Source organism: Sturnus vulgaris, chromosome 1 (genome assembly GCF_052056855.1).
Source record: "Sturnus vulgaris isolate bStuVul1 chromosome 1, bStuVul1.hap1, whole genome shotgun sequence".
NCBI classification, from domain to species: Eukaryota; Metazoa; Chordata; class Aves; order Passeriformes; family Sturnidae; genus Sturnus; species Sturnus vulgaris.
Window position 1 is genome coordinate 26,028,062 of NC_142243.1, and position 14,041 is coordinate 26,042,102.

General features: G+C 36.4%; 1 long non-coding RNA gene across 1 annotated transcript; it reads right to left on the minus strand.

Moving 5' to 3' along the window:
* Window positions 1-1,127: 1,127 nt before the first annotated feature.
* Window positions 1,128-9,129, minus strand: LOC148225122 (uncharacterized). The gene is made up of 3 exons (XR_015798911.1): window positions 8,990-9,129; window positions 2,495-2,632; window positions 1,128-1,299 (listed from the first exon to the last, which is right to left on the minus strand). It is a non-coding gene; the product is annotated as an uncharacterized LOC148225122 (long non-coding RNA).
* Window positions 9,130-14,041: the final 4,912 nt, after the last annotated feature.

The following is a 14,041-nucleotide window of genomic DNA, read 5'->3' on the forward strand; positions in this document are numbered from 1 at the left end:
TCTTATAAATAGAAGCATAATTTCACAAAAATATAAGTAAAGTATGATGCTCTCCAACAAAATTTTGGTGCTGTACTCGAATGCTCTGATTTATAGTTGCTTAATATAGTGAGAAATACTTTTGCAAAGTATTTACAGTGGTACATAAAATCTCAGTGTTTCAAAACTGAGACAATACGACAAACCTATGAAGTGATTTTTATGCAGTTTCTGTCCCTTAATCTTGGCATTCAGATGACATTGTGACAGCATGTAACACAATTTAGAAAAAAAAATCAAAACGCTAAAGGATAAAATAAACAGAGAGAGCGTGAATCTTAAGTGTGTGTGTGTATAAATATATATATAAAACAGGTCCAAAACCATGACAGATTACAGAAAAGTGCAGATTATAAAATCCAAAAGCAGAACTTGTTATTAGAAAAAAAAATAAATAGAAGAGATAGATGTAAACAATAACAAGGCAAAAAAAAAAAAGATATTTTGAAAACCAAGTTCCGTAAGTTTTTTCAAATATAGAAAAGAAATCCTGGCAGCTTGCCAGAGAATCTGTAGTAGTTATATACAGATCAAGATCTAAAATGAGTTCTCAAGGAGGATGAGGACACCACAGAAAAAGAGAATGAATTCTTTCACTCAATGTTCTGTTTAGAGTGGCTTATGACAATCTAGATCCTATCCTCTGGGTGGGATAGGACAGATGAATTATTCTGGCTTGTGGTGCCACCATTTAAACTTTTAGATAGGACAGATGGAATGAGTATCAATATCTCCACAACCAGATATTTTTTTGTGAAGAAAGCTGCCAGAATATGAGATGTGGTTTGCAATTTATCTACTGAATATCTGCTTTGCACTAGAAAGGAAGCAAGGCTGCAAAAACAACAACAGATTAAAAGGTTTCATGGGAAAATTTAGGAAACCACAGGCTAGTAAGTCTGAAGCTTTTAATGAGTAAATTAGTTGAAACTACAGTAAATAATAGGTCCAGCAGACATTTCACATAGTGATAAAGAATTAGATGTCTTTTCTAGAGGGAAAACAAATTTATTAATCTACAAGAGTTCATTGAAAAATCAAAAAGCACATGATAGAATATTTGGTTTTACTCATATTCAGGAATCTTAACATGTTTCTTAGCAACGAATTTTAACCAGCCAGGAGCAAAAGTAATGCTCCAAGGGATTAACAAAATATAGGAGAGGGGATTTTCATTTGCTTTGGAGAAAGAAGGATATTAGAGGAATTCCAAAGAGAGGTGTTCTGGATCAAGTTGTATTAACTACAGTCATAAGCGATCTGAAAAAAAAAAATAGGTGAATGACAAATTTGCTAACAATGCAGTTTCTTCAGGTATATAACACCAGTTTCAAATATTAAAATCTTGTGCATGTCTGAGTGCCAATATGGAAAAAAATTTATTTATTGAATGCAGAACAATCACCCTGAAGCAAAACAGAATACTGAACATGCATGAATTATGGTGGACTTCATTTTCTTTGTTGCTAAATACATCTTAGAGCACATCTGAATTGTTCTTCCAAACAGAGAAATATATATTACAGTTCATAAAGGAAATTACAGAGACTGGAACAGAAATCCTGAAATCTAAGAAACTAGTGATGAACTACTAGCATGAATAATATGCTATGTCAGTCAATCCCTTCTCAAAAACAGTATAATTGAATTTGATACCTTAAAAAGTAGTATAATCTGTATATTTAGAGTTATTGAATGACCTCTGCATGGGAAGTGATGAAGCCAATTAGAAATCAGCTTGAAAAGGAGACAGGACAAGGTGAGGAATTTGATAGAATACTTGCTATTAAATACTTCATTAAGTTTCAAATATTATATCAAAGGATTTTGGATGCTAAAAATATAATTGTATTAAAGGGAAACTAGAACCAATCATGAACTATTATAGGTAATCATCAAGATGCTCTTACTTATGAACTTTGGAAAATAGGTGGGTTTATCAAAGGATTATGCTTTTTAAACATAATTTCTCTATAGGAAATATTACTATCCTCTCTTCAAGTGTCACTTTGGACTAAAAAAAGAGTATTTTGACTTTAAATAGCTGTATTCCTTTTTTTGAGTATGAAAAGGTATAAATATTTTTACAGTCTTTGAACAATTTAGCTTTTTTATGAAAATTTTCTTTTTGAGACACAGTACAGTTATAAATATATGATGGAAGAAGCTAGCTGAGGTTTTGTGCTTGTGTGGTATTATACGTCACGTATTTCTGATTTAGAAACAGTTGAGCACGTATTGCCGTGATGGATGTCCTGGTTTAGGGCAAATTTTGGGGGAAAACCTCCAGAAGGAGCCCCCAGACAGCAAACCCCCACGACTCCTCCCCCACCACTGGGTTTGGGAAGAATTTCCTCAGAGAGGAGTGGAAAAAAACAACTGTTTATTTAACGAGCGAAACACTCCCCAGCACAAAAAAACCCCATCAGCTGACAAAAAAACCCAAAACTTTCACCGTTCTGAATGGATGACAAACTCAGAAAGTCTCTCTGGTGACTGGTCTCCCAGTTATCAGTCTCTGGCGCTGGGGATGACTGCTGCAGGTCACAGAATGCAGACTCCTGGTGTTTCTTGGTGTTTCCCAGGTCCCCGTCTGGAACAGGTTCAGATGATATTCAGTTTCAAGCAAAGCAAAGCAAGCTAAAGAAGCAAAGCTAAACGAGCAGCAAGCAAAGCTAAGTGAGCAAAGCAAAGCAAAGCCCAGCCAGCAGTGAGCAAGCCTCTTCTAAACACAGACCATGGGGGAGGTGAGCCGACTGATAAGGAGACAAAACAAACCTTCACTTTCAGATTCAGTCCTGAAAGCACAGGACATAATACCCAGGGTAAACAGAACACACGATTGGAGATACAAACACCATAACATCACCCTAGGACATTCCACCCCTTATCTCCATATCGTGAACATACTAAACACCATGTAAAAACTTCAAGTAAAACCTTCCATCTTTCACTTACTCAAACACATTTCCTTCCATCTCACTTGCTCAAACCTTCGACACTTACACATTTCCTTCTGTCTCATGTCTGTGTGATCTAATGTACAGACAATGGTAGTAACATCCAGCAAACAGTGATATTTGCATATGAGCCTCACCCCACAATCAGATCTCCCTGAGGTACACATAGTGTTGCTCCATCTCTCTGCATTATCCACCATGTACAACCTGGTCCTTGAGCAAAGACAATCCCACAAATGGGTTTGTCTGTACTCAAGGCAGAATTGATCCACACTGTCTTCCCTAACAAACCTCTGACATGTGCCACTGGGACTTTATCGCAGTATACACTATTTAGGGACTCAGACTGGGCAGGGCCTGCTCAGTTGGTGGAACCCTGGGTGTTAACTAACCAAGTGGCCTTTGCTAAATGCTGCTCCCAGTTTTTGAAAGATTTCCCACCCAATGCTTTCAAGGTGGTTTTTAACAGTCCATTGTACCTTTCCACTTTCCCTGCAGCTGGTGCATGGTAGGGGATATGGTACACCCACTCAATGCTGTGTTCCCTAGCCCAGGTGTTGATAAGGCTGTTCTTGAAATGAGTCCCATTGTCTGACTCAATCCTCTCAGGGGTACCATGCCTCCAAAGGACCTGCTTTTCAAGGCCCAGGATGGTGTTACGGGCTGTAGCATGAGACACAGGGTAGGTTTCCAACCATCCCATGGTGGCTTCTACCATGGCGAGCACGTAGTGTTCACTAGGACAATGGATCAGATGCCAAATACACTCACATGAGCAACAATAGATCACAGGTGATGAGCATTGAACGCAGGGTATAATACTGGTTTCTCAATCATTCATGATGCAGAATAAAATAAAAGTCATTCAAACTGCTATCTAGGTCTGTATTGAATTTCATTCCTAGAAATGACACTGTTTGAAACAATTTAGACATTGGGTCAGGTGTCTGGAAATCCTCTCAGTCTTCTTGTCCTGTTGAGAATGAGATCAAGAGAGTTGTCATAGCCTTCTTATCCAGGTATTACCAAAATTTTAATAAAGTCATGCTAAAATGTCTTCTGGTGCCAGTGAATAACAGTATTCATAAATAATTAGACTCCCTGGGATATTTCAGTTAGACTGCATAAAATGCTTTGCAAACATTGGCAGAATTAATTTAAAAGAGGTGAAGTTACTGTAACTTTAACAGAATATGGTATAGTCTGCTTTCTAATCTTGTCGAATGGCAATGCATTCAGAGGGTTAATGGCGAGTTATGTAATATAGCCATATAAAATATGAACATCGGTTCTGCTGATGACACCAATACAAGCTTTCTTGGCTTTTTCATACTGAAAATGCAAAATGACTATTAAAGTGTAATGGCACAGAACATCTTGTTTAAAAAAAGAAAAGGCCCTTTACAGTATTCTTGTTTATGGATGATATTTATTGCCTTTGTATTCTTATGGTGTGCTTCTAAGTCAATTGAAATGCAAGTGCTAATGAAACCTCTACCATAACATATTCATTCTTCTTTACACCAAATGAGTCTACTACAAGATGTAAATGACTTACATATATCTGCTTCTCAGGTTTTTATTGTTTTAGGTTAATTTATTCACTGTAATATTCTTAATGAAAGTAATGACTCTTCCAGTAGTTTGTATACTCATATATTGCAATTTTATTAAATCATGCTGTGAAAGTTCACACTGGCTGCTTTAGACATTCCTGAAGTTTCATGCTATACTTAATATATAAATGTAATCTTCTAGAAGATTATCAGCATAGTATATTTTGTTATCCTCTGCTCTTCTTAATTTGTTCACACCAGGGTATATCTAATGTACAGCGGTGTTCTTACAGACAAGGCTGTAACATTCATATGCATTTTATTAGCACATCTCATTTCAAACACAGATAAAAATCTTCAAAGCAAAGCCAGTTTAACGTATATAATTATTTTAAAATTTAATTTATTGTTATGGAGCTTTGGTGTAAATTTTCTGCTCCAGATTTTGAAAGGAATCCTTATGCCAGCTTCAGTATTGGCTTTAACTTTAAATGCTCAAAACTAATCTTTTCAGGGGAAATTAAGAAATAAAAAATCTGGTGACTAGCGTCCTTTCACCTGCCTTACATAGCTATAAAATTCTGACTAAAAACTACATGTAATCTAAACTATTGGATAATACAGCTCTATTTGACCAAAATCTCCTAGAACTCTCTTATTACATATACAGCTTGCATTTGTTTTATTATTAAGCTTGTCACTTCATCAGTACTGGCAGCTCTCACTTCTTAAAACATTGTTCAAACACAGGTTACAAAACATCAGGCTTCTAAGAAGGAAGAATAATTAGGAACAGTGTGCAGAGTAAAAACCTGAGCATCAAAAACTTAAGTGAGCTGCCCAAGGATATAGCAGGCAGTAACAACTTCTGGTAACAATAAACCCTTTTCAAGACACTGGACTCCATTTAAGCCCAAGACAACCTATTTAAACAGAAAATTGAGTGTTGAGATATTAGCTTACTATCTGTACTACAGTTCTAAGACAGTATTACCAAATTATCTGAATATCTTCCATGTGATGTCATGTATCATATATAACTCAACACAAAATAATGCTCTCCTCCTTAAAACAGCATAAACCACAGAATCATTCTCTGCTCTTTCCCAATATGTAAGTTTCCAGGTTTTGTTAATATAAAAATAGGGGAAAATTTGTTAAAAAAAGGTTAAAAATGCAAAAAATGAGTCCTTAATAAAGTCACCGAATGTTAACCTTCTTTTAGTAAGTAGCTGTTAGTTTTCACTGTGAATTCTTCTCTCATTTACTCTACATGTAAAACAGGAACTATTCCATGGAATTAGTAAAAAACAGCATTACTCACAGGTATAAGTCCCCTGTGTTACTGTCTAAGCACTGCAAACAGCCCTCACCTTCCACCCCATCCTATGCCAGTATGAAATTGAGGAGTGATGGTAAACAGATAAATAAAACATATATTTCTGACTGTAGCGACCAAAATGTACCCTGCCATGAATGTTAATTTTGTTATATTGGTTTTTTGTGAGATACTTCACATAGGACAAATCAGCCTCATATAGTTATAAATAAAGGCGCTACAATAAGCGTCCACAGAGTTGGAAGAAAATTTTCACAGAGCTTAGCATTTAGATGAAAACCATTTTGTATTTTTGTTCTTGACTCTTTCTCTGGTTTTTCCACCGATGTTCTGAGACTCCCTTACAGGTTTTAGATTAATGGTCAAATCCATAATGTAAGGTCATAAAAGTTTCGTGCTACCTAACTTCTTGGTACCAGTCTCCAAAGTAAAATCTATGTGCATCTCTCTACAGGGATTGAAGAAGTTAGCATATATTACATCTATATGCACTTAAAGTATTTTTAAAATGACAAGCTAAACATTAATTATCCCTTGCTGTGTAGATGAATGGTTGTAACATTGCAAATTTGAAATGACACATTTCTAAATTATTTCCTTCTCTTTAAAGTCCAAATCTAGAGACCTTGCTTTCCCATTTTAGCATAGTGGCCTGATACTTATATTGTTATGTATCAATGAATCTCAACATATTTCCTGGCATGGAAGTGTAATCGGCTGGATTATCCTTGAAAAATAACAAAAAATGTGTGCACAAAATTGCAAATCCCACTGAAATCCATAGGTCTGTCTCTCATATCTTCAGGGGACTTTGGATTCAGCTGTCACAGGTGGGTGAAGAATATGGCTATACTTTGGAATAGTCATAAATATAATTTGATCACATTCCTGTTAGAGATCTTGGATTATCTGGAGAGTGTGTTTTCTTCTGAGATATAACTTCAAAACATTTTGAAACATGGAGCTGTTCACACCTGCAATATAATTTGGAGCTGTCTCTATTGAAAACCAGATTCCTGAATAGCCTAAGTTTCAGGTTTTCAGTGTAACTGCTAAAAACTGTTTGTTTATTTTTGTTCTGTCCCTTCAACAAAAGAACAATCAATACAGAACACCATTTTCTCTGAATGTTGAAATCATCTGAAAAACATTTGTGTGGGAAGTTCTCTCAAAAGAATTATTTAGCATATCACAACTTTGCTCAGAATGTATTCTTCTATTTTCCACATTAATTTATTTCATAATATTAGTAGTAGTTTGATGGAAATTGCTGTCTACAACTGTGTTTGAGTAATATGTGTTATGGGCACAACTTTTAAACTTAGGGTTTCTCTCTAAAGTTCTTCACCAAAAAGTGTGATTTGATTCTGGAGGTTGGAGCTTTGCTGCCTTACAGTCAGTGATTACACCTCCGTGTCTGAGACAGTTGGATGCCTGTCAGTGCCTGCAAACTAGGCTTGAGTTACTAAAGAAATTTAGGAATCTGAAATCCTGTCACAAAAGTACTATCAGGAATCTCTGCTTTAACTATCAAAGATATATGGAGAACAGCCCTAGTGGAAAAAAACCCAAACTAGCCATGCTTTCCAAAGTGCTGGAATACATATAAAACCAGAGTATTTCTGAGATAGAAGGAGAAATGTTTTGATCAGAGTAATATTCTATTCAGAACAGATGGGTATAGTTTCTAAAGACTTATACAGCATTTTTCATCTTCATAAGTGCTTTGCTGATATTACTTAATCCTCACAATGAGGTGACTGATAAATTAAGGTGGATGAAGAATTCACAACAATTAATTTATCTAGGAAATATAGTTTTTTTTTCCTTGGTGTGAAGTGTTCAAGAACAGACAGGGAGTTTTACTCACTCATTTGTACTTCATAAAAATTGAGTTAAAATTTTATGCAAATGTAATTCAATCAATGGAATTATTTAATGTGGCTGGGTTTGATGCAGAAGCTTCAAGAAATTAACTGTCTTTTTTGCACTGCTCTTGAACCAGCAAAACTCCCAAGCTCCCCACATACATCTTGTACATCCTGGTCCCCAGTAATGAACAAAGACCTAGCTATGTACTAGGTTGGTTTGGGGGAAGAAACCTGTGATTTTCAAGTGCATTGGAGCAGTGACAAACTTCCAGTTGGTCTTGGATGTGAAGGGTTGGGAAACTTTCACCCAGGACACATCATGGTGCGCAGCTCACTCTCAGTCGATATAAAATGAACAGCACCCAATTTAACAGCTCTCAGATTTAACACTCGTGGAAATTCTCTGGCACCAGCTGGTATTCAATATTTGTAGCCTCATCAATAAGATGAGCTGCCCATGTTACATTAACCTGCAGCTCCTGCTACTGCTGCTGGTTATATGTTGTGAACTGCAGCTACAGACTGTTACACGCTGCACGGGAGCCCCAGCTGACAGCAACCTGTGTAATTTACAGCTGCTTGCTCTGCTTTGAGTCAACCTATTCCTGCTTGTTTGGCACTACCATTTTAAAAGTTAATGTCAGAAAAAGAAACAAGAAGGCAGCACGCTGCTGACAGAGCATAAAAAAAATATTTTTTCTAGCACTTTAAACAGCAGGCAAGTTGTATATGGAGTAAAGTAGGAAGGGTACATGCCAGCTCATAAATTTGTCGTGAGAACTGTGCTCCTCGCCACAAAATGACATCGTGGGCAATGGGAATATTGCAGTGGAACTTGTAGAAATATTGTAATACTATGAGATTTTGCTAAAGAAAGCATTTTATCATGTAAGGAAGAGTTCTCCATTCTGCAGTGGAGAAAAGGATACCTCCCTGTAAAAGTCCACCTTCTGAAATAGCCAAATATAAAAATTGCATTATGAGAAACAGGCATGCTTGAGAGCAGAAAATGAATGCAGACAGGAAAACTGTGTGGTTTCTCCACAGCACAGGAGTAACTTAATTGCAAAAGTAAAGTGGAAATACAAGAATACAAGCAAATCTTGGCTGTCTTTCTGAGGTATCCAAGTTAAAGGTCCACTTAATAGAAAGAAAAAGGCATTTTTAAGAAAAATTTTGCATACTGCCAGTAGAGATTAAGGTCATTTATTTCTTTTTGCTTACCCTACAGAGATGTCAGGTTGACCAGGCTCCTCGGTTAGGTGCTTCTCCTGGGTAAGAGGTGAGAGTGTAGAAAGCCTGCCTCTGAGACAGCTTTGATTTGCCCAGAGCTGCCAGGGAGATTTCCTGATGCTGGAGAATTTGTCCTGCTGCACCACAACAGAGTGCTGCTGGAGAAGGGAGCTTCTCTGTGCCCTCTTCTCTGCATAGTGCTCACAGTAAGAACAATAATAAAAAACCCATATAAGAACAAGCATTAAATGCTTCTTTCTATTGTTTTCTACACTTTTTTCAAAAATACTTTAAAAATTGCACTTAAATCTTTGAAATTCAAAATAGGTCCTTTGAAATATTTTCCTTAAATGGAATTCAAAGCTGCTAACTAGCTTTTGATTTCTCTCTTATATTCTTTAAAGTGATCATAAACATGACATATACTTGCTTACCTTCAAATGTACCTCTCCAGTGTTAGAACAAAAGCAAGTTGTAGGCTAAAGCCAGATTGACCCTGGCTTTACCCTATGGTTGAAAGAAGGGTTTAAACCTAGTCCACTTCCAGCTATGGAAAATGCAAAACAATTAAATGTTTCCTAATTGCATTATCTCCCATTTTTGAAGTTAATAAAAGCATAATCTATTTGTACCTGCCATCTGCCTTAGGAGACAGAAGAAGATAATGAAAATATTTTACTATCTATTTTCAAATTATAAGCTGTTGTTTCCAAAGAAAGTCAAACCCCATGTATATTATCACTTTATTGTTCTCCAGGGACTGCAGTCACTATAGTGATTGTAATTACATGGCTTCATTAACTTTCTACATTCTACCTGTTATGGGGGTTTCACATTAAGAAAATTTGCATATACAGGAAATGAATACCGTTTGCAAGAAGCTAATGTCATTAAACATTTAAGCAGTCTCTCTCAAGTAAACAAGGAATTTTTGCTAGGATATCCTTTTAGTGTGCATTTAAAACCAATGCAGTCACAATTGTCACTTTAAAGAAAAACATACAACAAACATTTAGAGTAAGCAACAGCCATCTTCAGAAAACTGCTTTAAAATTGGAAATAATTCAATTACTATCACAATCATTACAATGCATAATCAGGTGAAATATCCTCCTGTCAGATTAATAGTAACTCATGGTTAAGAGAGTGTATGTGTGCTTATGATATACTGCAACCAGTGACCTATATTTTAATAGCACAACCCAATGATGACTTCCATTTTCCATCCAGTAATTGCCTAAATTTGCAATTAAAGTATTGTACATAAAAAATAACTTCTGATTTTTATTGAAATATTTTCTTTTTATAAAAAGCAAAGAAAGACTTAATAAGAACAGAAATTTAAAACTGTGCTGTAGAAGTGTCATGTTGCAGTAGTGTCATGGGTTGACCCTGACCAGATACCAGACACCCACCAAAGCCACTCACTCACTCCCCTTCACAGGTGAAGATGGAAGAGAAAATATAAGGAAGGGTTGGTGGGTTGAAATAAGTATCAGGAGAGAGATCTCTCATTAATACCATCAAGGGCAAAACAGGCTCAACTTAGAGATATGAAGTGAATTTATTACTAACAAAATCAGAGCAGGATCCCAATGGATCCCCACGGGCTCTGGGTGGATCTCTGCATCCCCTGTGGATCTCCATGGGCTGCAGGGGCACAGCTGCTTCTCCATGGTCTGCACCAGGGCCTGCAGGGGAATCTCAGCTCTGGCAGCTGGAGCACCTCCTGTGCTCCTTCTGCACTAACCTTGGTGTTTGCATGTTCTTCTCACATGTTCTCACCTCTTTGCTGGCTGGAATTAAATCTGCACTACAATATTGGTTTTGATTTCTTCTTAAATGTGTTACCACAGAGGTGTTACCACCATTTCTAATTGGCCCACCTTTGGCCAGTGGCAAAAGCTCATCTTCAGAGCCATCAGGGACTGGCTTTGCTGGATGTTGTGGAAGCTTTTCACAGAAGCCTCTCTTGCGTCCCTGCTACCAAAAATCAGGCCATGCAAACCCAAAACAAGTAGGAACACACATGTTTTTTAACCTGTCATTTCCATTTCATGAGCTTGATGGAGGCCCACCAATGCCAAAGGATGGGGGGTTATTTTTCTATTTGCTCATCAGCTTTTACTTAGACTACCTAGCTGCTGACTTCAGTAGATACAAAATTTCAGAAACTTTTTTTGATTTGAAGCCTTTTGCCTTGTCCAAAACTCTTATTGTAGCATTGTGCTTTAGGATGCCCTATGCATCCTACCTGTTTTAAAGAATCTGACCTGATTCTTATTTAATCCCATTCTGTGTTGTGTTTCTAACACTCCTACCATAGTTGTCTCCTTTGTCTTAACTGTGATGTTCACACTTCTGAAATTTTTTAAATACTAGCCCAGCAAATACCAGTGGTGCACAGGCATTACTGTTTCCTTTAGAAAGCTTACAGCTCTATGCCATTTTTGGGGACAATTCTTTTGATGTAAGTAATTTTCTTATACGGTGTAATGGAGAATAAAATGTATAACTGCCTTTTGTAGATTCTACTTTAAGGAATTCAGAGGTTCCAAACTGAAGAATGGACATTCTAGTACCTAATTTATAGGAGATTAAGGTCTTTATTGGTTCTCATTCTTCATGCTTTCTCCTTAGTATCTGTCTGAATTAGACTTTATCTTTAAACTTCTTTCCTTTTCTAATTTTCAGTAAAGCAAAAGTACCACAAAACCATTTTTTCCCCTGGGCTATTATCAGGTTTATATTTGTTCAGCACTTTGAGCTCTTCTGTTGAAATATGCTGTAAAAGCATAAAGCACAATGAACTGGACTTCATCCTGCTGATATGAGGATGTAAAAGAAGCATGAGAATGTCCACCAAGTTCCCTATTGTACCAGTTCTGAGTGCAATATCTATCTTCTGCTCACTCTGGATACAAGGATTATATCAAAGTGGTAGCCATCCAGCCATTTGGACAGGGAGAACAAAGAAAGAAGTAGACCAAAATTTTAAGAAGGAAGGCTGAGGTTTGTCTGTGAATCAACACAGGTGATTAAAGAAACTACTGTTGTTGCATGAAGTACTATTAACACAGCTAACCAAGGCCATGGATTTTTTGAAAATTTCCTAATCAGCTTTAGTAGGAAATTCAGTGCATAAATTCTCCTGTGGTTATTCCAGTGTCTTATTTTGCAGGGAAATATATGAGAAGCACTCACATAAGCTCTGCATAGCTGAGAGTGGTAATATTTTTGGACGGTATGGTTGGTTTGTGCTGTAAATCCCTCTAGTCTGGATGTGCTGGTCTCCTTTTCTCAGGTTGCAGGCAGAAATGGGCTTGGGTGAGGGAAGAGTTTTTCTTCTCTCACTTCCAATGAGCTCAGTGGGAAGAGAGTGAGAGGGAAATGTACTAAGTGAGATGCTGATGACTCAGGAACTACAGTGTAAAAGGGGTTATGGCTGAGGGAAGTCCCCAGTATTCAAGAGTATTCAAGAGCCTTTCTTCCAGAGTACAGCAGATAACCCATATCTAACTTCTGTGAGTTTAGGTTTTCTTGCCTTTTCACCTCAGGATTGTCACTTATTTCTCATCTATGAGCTCGTTTTCTTATTTTCTTGGTATGACCCAAATGCTTCCTTTTTTCCCCGTTTAATGCCACCAAATTTTTATTCACTAATTGATTCGACTTTCTTCCAATACAGAGATAGATTTATTGTTTGCAAGTTCATATTAATGGCTTCTCTCACACTTATAAAATGTCCTTACCTTTTGGAATATTTTCTTCAAAGCACATGATGTACAGAAGTGACGTTGCAGTTCCATACTACAAGTACTCAGACACTGTTTGAAATTGTTTGGTTTCCTGGATTGCAACTATTGATCTCACTTTGTTACTGGAATCTTATGGTGAAAAACCTTTCTTCTCTCAGTTACCTATTTTTTTTTTCATCTTGCTTTGTTTTACTTACTTCCTGACTTACAAACTCTTTTTTTCCCCCCCTCCATTCTCAGCAGTTATACTTCCTTTCTTTTAACAGCTGTTCTTAAGGAATTTCACTGTTGTATAGTTATTTGTGAGCTAGACTGTTTTACTCTCTTGGTACCTGCTGTCTTTACTTGAAGCCTCTAAACCAGTAATTGGTAACAAGTTTCTCTCTGTGGGTTTTACACACAGCTGCAAGGCAGAAAATAAACAGTTCTTTCAAGTTTGCACTCTTAGGGTTACAACTGTATACTAATGACTTCCCCAGCTTGCTAATGCAATTTTTAAAGAGATATCATCCTTTTGCATTAACAGATTTCTAATAGCTTTACCACAGTTTAGGCATTACCTTGTAATGAAAGCGGTGAGAACATGACATCAGAATGATTTCCTTCCTAATTAAAGTATCTTTCCTAATTAAACTAGTCACTGGTGTGTAAGTCCGTAGCTTTTCATCAAAAAACAATTAACATCCCAAAAGTTTTTTAACTTATTATGATTTCTTTAAAAAATGTGGTAGGAATGCCCAATTAATGCCCAATCGTAATTATTTTGACACTTAAATTAAAAAATAAATTGCAGAAAAAAAATTATAGCGTGAATAAGGATTGTTCAGAATTTTCTCTTCATGTTATTTTAGCAGAAATATTCAAGTACATATAACAGGTGGAATACTTTTTTGAAAAAATATATGAGCATATAGTTAATAAAAACATAGACCAAAAAATCAAAATGCACTCTTTAGTTGAAGTGTCCTGCTCTTTTCCTCTCGAGTCTTTAAGTTTTTTTTGTCTTAAATCTAAAAAATCCCCAAAGAAACAACGTTTCTTAGAAAGAAGGGTAAAAAAAATGTTTATTCAGGTATTCCAATCTTAAGAAGCTAGACAATGACTTAATACACAAAAGGATTTATGTTTTGCTGAAAATAAAACATATGCATAAACTCTGTATATATGTGTGTGTGCGTAAATAGAGGAGAAAAAGTTAAATAGAATTAATGCACCTTTTGTAACTAAACTCGTTCTCTTTTCACCTTCTAAAGAAACCTTTTCAAAGATTTCAGAGATTTTTCTC